Here is a 4,988-nt window from a genome sequence, read left to right as displayed (position 1 = left end):
TGGAAGAGACTGCCCTCATGAACCAGGACTCCACACTGACCATGAGGAGCTACTTCCAAAGAATCACTCTCTATCTGAAAGAGAAGAAATACAGCCCTTGTGCCTGGGAGGTTGTCAGAGCAGAAATCATGAGAGCCTTCTCTTCAACAGCAAGCTTGCAAGAAAGATTAAGGAGAGAGGATTGAGACCCATCCAACACGGCAACCATTCTGTTGACACCGTCACTATCTCACTTTTTCATGAGTTCTGCCATTTTACAACTCTCATTTTTGTTATAACCAACAGTTATTAAATCAAATGTTTCAAGTATTTTCACCAATGTCAGGCAATATTATCTTCAATTTTATAGGTACCAATCATCTACAGATGTCCTTAATGATGGATCTATTTATTATTTATTTAAATGTTCATTTATTCAATGATTTATAAGATTTAAGTTATCTTTGTTCAAATAATAATGTGCAACTTTATGATGTTGTTAATATAATAAAATATCTTCTCTATATTTAGCCAATTTATTAATTTGCTTTGTTCATGAAATATTTACTAAGGGAAACTTCTTGTATTTGTTTGTTCTTTTAAAATGAAACTCCAGCCTTCATTATGAAACCTGGTTAAAGAATGGGTTGTACCAATCTCTTACCTATCATTGTTCTATTCAGGATATGAGTAAAAGTCTAATATAAGCTATTGCTGTCTGATTCATTCAGGATATAAAGGTGAACATAACAAATACAATTCTTGCCCTATTGAATTTTTGATTTTTGTAGGGAAAGAAACCTAAGAACAATAACCATAGCAAATTAATATCAACTAAGTTAAATGTTATAATTAGAAGAAAGAAAACCCTTTGCAATCCTCTCAGAAGAAGGTAGACTAAGGTATGCCAGGAAATAAAAAAATGATAGCAGTGATGTTCCTCATAAATTGACAGTTAAATATCTAAGTGAAAATTGAAATTGTCTCTTAACACTTGGGGATGCATGAGTTTGCAATTTCCAAGAATCCAATGCCTAGAACTTCATAACTGGCAACTAGAAAAGACAAATATGAAGGTCGTCGTGTGGGGAGAGATAGTAGAGAGTGAAACAGACTCAAGCTTGATTTTGAAGACCTTCCACCCTTAGAGGGACAGGAGAGAGGAGCTGCTATGGAAACAGAGGTGTAATACCTTAAATGAGAAGGACAGGGAGAATGGTAATAACAAGGTCTTCAAGGACCTTGTTAATGTGCTTAGAAGAAGAATCAGTGGACTAATGGAAATGTGAATGGTAGCTGTCCACTCTATCAGGGAAATAGCACAGCGAGAGTTGGTTTGGTGGAATTAATTAGTGAAAACCATAATAGCGTAGGTGGAAAAGTAGATCAGAAATGACAAATCAGTGTAATGTATACAGTCAATGTTACAGTTATGGGAGGTTTGCCTTTGAAATGGATGGGAGAAATCAGGTTGACGTGGAAAAGAATGTGGGTGATTTTGTATCTGCATAGTTTTTCCTTCTATAAAGTATGTATATCCCTAGACAGATTTTGTGGTTTTGATATATCAGTAAATCATATTTGTTAATATATTTTATTTATTTCAAACATAACATAATAAATTGTTCCCAATTATACTGGATCATCTGTTTTGCACTATGCTGACTATCAGGGAAACTGACAAACTTCCTTCATAAAATAAAATTGAGAAACTGGATCAGACAATCTCTTTCTCATTAATAAGGTAAAGAAAGAAAACCTTGGTCAAAACCACCTGAAACTACAACTGAACCAAAGAAATGCAGACAAGGCAAGAAAGAGGAGTCTATCATCAAGAAGGAAAGAGAGATTTGACAGTTCTTGCAGGAATTCAGAATGTCAACCTTATAGCATCATATTGACTACAAATAACAACAAAGAGTTGTACATTTCAATTCCATTCTGCTTGCATAAACAGATAATGCTCAGAAACCCACTTAATCTCTCTGAGATGTGGTTTTCTTTAAAAAAAAAAAATGTGATCTACATATTGTATAGGTTTTGTGAATCTGCAATGAGCACATGGATTTCAACACACTTAACACAGCATCCTCCATTAAGGAGTTATTAACAAGGTTGGTAGGTGTTTCCCTATTTTTCTCCATAGTTCTGTAGATGAGAATATTACTTGTCTTTTTATAAAGATGTTAGGAACTGTACCCTCCCATTCACTAACTAACTTCCAAAAGATACAGCCTCATCAAACAAATTTAGTAACAAATTGTAGAGAGGCTCCCAAACTGTCACTCCCCTTTTCAAACAAGTGTCCTCTCCATACTCTGAAACTGATGGCTTGTATGAGTGCAAACCCTCTAGATGGAAATTCAGAAGATATGCAATACCTATTTACTGAGTCTAGCACCTGGCACTTGCTCCATCCTCATCCTCACTCAGCATTCCACAAGCCCAGCATGAGGGTTTCCTGCCTGACCAGGCAGAAACTCCACGGGACCCTGGTCATTCACTGCCTTCATCTTCCTGACCTGCATACAGACCTGCTTTCTGTTCTGCTATCATTTGGGCTTTGTGGTTTCCCTAGAGAGCAGAACAGAAGACTACAAGTAGAAAGCAGAGCTTACAGAGAACATTGACATTCTGCAACACAGGCGTTCCTGAAATTCCACTGCCTATGACATCATGGTAGCTTTAGCTAAAAGGAAAGAGAAAGCAGGGTCTAGCCTGTGTGTGGGCTCCTGAAGATCTCTGGGGGAAGACAGCCCCCTAGTGGCCAGGAGTGACCAGAGTGGCCACTAAACCAGACTTGAAGGCTGGTTTCAGATCTGTGTAGAAAGCTCAACACTTCCTGGGGATTTCTCTCCCTGATGAAAAAGCCCACACCTCAGCAAGAACAGATGCTATGTGTCATCGGCCTGTTTCCTTACTCCCGCACTATGACAAAGAGAAAAAGTGTGTGGCTTGAGGCACGACATGGCGTCCTTGGGATTGGAGTCTAGGAAGAGAGAGACATGTAGTCGCTGCCTACAGCAGGCTATGTAGACCAGGGTGCCCACCCGAGCATCACATCCTTCCCCTACTGAAGGTTCCAGGGGACAGGCAGAGCTGCCAACCAGGTGTGAAACTCAGTACTATCCAGGAAAAGCTCCTGTTATATAGTGTACATTCTCCTACATGAAGTATTTTGTCTCCTTGCACATTGTACACCAAGGGTTAAGTCAGAAAGAACCTGTTCTAATATTGTTTACATGATTTGTCCATTTTTAATCATAATGCCTTTTCTCTGTTGAGATGTTCTAGTTTCTTATATGTCCTCAATATTTATTCCCTGTCAGGTGGGCACTTTCCAAATACTTTCCCCATGTTTGTCTTTTGAGTCTGTTCATTGCTTCCTTGGCAGCATAGAAAGGTTTTTGGTTCAGTATAATTCCATTTATGTACTTTAACTTTTGTTTCCTGTGCCTTCATGGTGTTACTCATTAACTCCTCTCCCAGAACAATGTCTGGAGAAGTTACCTAAATGTTTTCTTCTAGTATGTTTGTTGTTTTCACGTCTGAGGTTTATGGTTCTTATCTATGTTCACTTTTCTTTTAAGAGGGTGAGAAGAGGGGGGTCTAGTTTCATTCTTCCACATATGGATATTCAGTTTTCTCAGTACTATTTACTGACAAGACTTCTTTTCTCAATGACTGTTCCTGGCACCTTTGTTACAAATCAGTTAGCTGTAGATAGGTGGATGCATCTCTAGTTTCTCCACTGTGTTCCATCAGTCTGTGTTCCTGTTTGCATAGCAGTGCCATGCCATTTCCCTTAAGACAGCTTTTCCGGGTATGTTCAGGTCAATAGTGTGATCCCTCCAGCTTTGTTCCTATTGATCAGGATTGTTTATGCTGCTCATGTCCTTTTGTGGTTCCATAGAGGTGATTTTTTCTTTTTCCTATTTCTGTGAAGAATATCTTTGATGTTAGAAATTGAAGTGAATCTGTAGCTTCCTTTGAGTAATACTCTCATTTTAAGAACGCAATTCTTAAGATCCACAATGATGGGCTGCCTTTCTGTTTGGTTGTCTCCCCTGTTATTTCTTTTCTCAGAATTTTGTGCCTTTGTTCCAAAAGTTTTTCATCTTCTTGGTTACTTTTATTCCTAAGTATTGCATTTCATTTTTGTACCTCTTATATATGAGATGTCTTCTTGATTTCTTTGTTAATAACTTTGCTAATATTTTATAAACCAAAATTAAACATTTAAGAACACTGACATAAATGTTAAAGATTGAAACTTTTATAGACTTTAGCCCTATTTGAAGAATTTTTCTGTATTTCATTACATGAAGTACTATTATATACATATTTTCATAATTATTTGTGTTCTTTGACACATTACAATTTAAGTAAATAAATTAAAGTCACTAAGGAAACTTAGTCATGAAGTTAAGTTAAAAGTTAAGAGTTTGTAAATATAATTTCTTAATTTTAACTTAAAATTTTCATCTGTAGTACATTTTCAACCCTGTACTGAATACAGAGATTCAACATTGCCATTCATTGTATAGAAAGTAGAGAAACAGGGCAGCACCTGTGGCTCAAAGGAGTAGGGCACCAGCCCTATATGCCAAAGGTGATGGATTCAAACCTAGCCCCGGCCAAAAACTGCAAAAAAAAGAAAGCAAAAAGTGGAGAAATACATAGATTACATATGTAGATATGTAGTTTACCTGTATTAAATGTTTATAGAGTCTGGATCAAAAATAATCTTAAAAAGCTCACTGGTAACGGAGTGGGGAGACAATAAGGAAAAGACCATGAAAATAACGTGGGTGAGAAAATGCTCTGAACCCAAGTAGAGGGCGCATAAAGAAAGCAAAAACAGAAGTAAGAAATAATGTGGGAACATCCAGAAAGCAAAAAGTAGTTATGTTTCCTATTTAAGACCAAGGCCCAAAGCAACGTCTTCAGAGAACCTGCAGATCAAGGCTCAGGGTCGCCCACCTCCCCCAGCCCAACAGCATCTTCAA

The 4,988-nt window shown here is 37.4% G+C and overlaps 1 protein-coding gene across 1 annotated transcript in view; it reads left to right on the top strand.

Moving 5' to 3' along the window:
* LOC100945309 (interferon alpha-5-like) overlaps nt 1-4,988 on the top strand; it is a 10,041-nt gene that overhangs the window by 4,491 nt on the left and 562 nt on the right. The window lies entirely within an intron of this gene.

Source organism: Otolemur garnettii, unplaced genomic scaffold (assembly GCF_000181295.1).
Source record: "Otolemur garnettii isolate 467f Iridium unplaced genomic scaffold, OtoGar3 scaffold00006, whole genome shotgun sequence".
In the NCBI taxonomy this organism is placed as follows: domain Eukaryota; kingdom Metazoa; phylum Chordata; class Mammalia; order Primates; family Galagidae; genus Otolemur; species Otolemur garnettii.
Note: the sequence above shows the minus strand (reverse complement) of the source record. Positions and strands in the feature narration are given on the sequence as shown.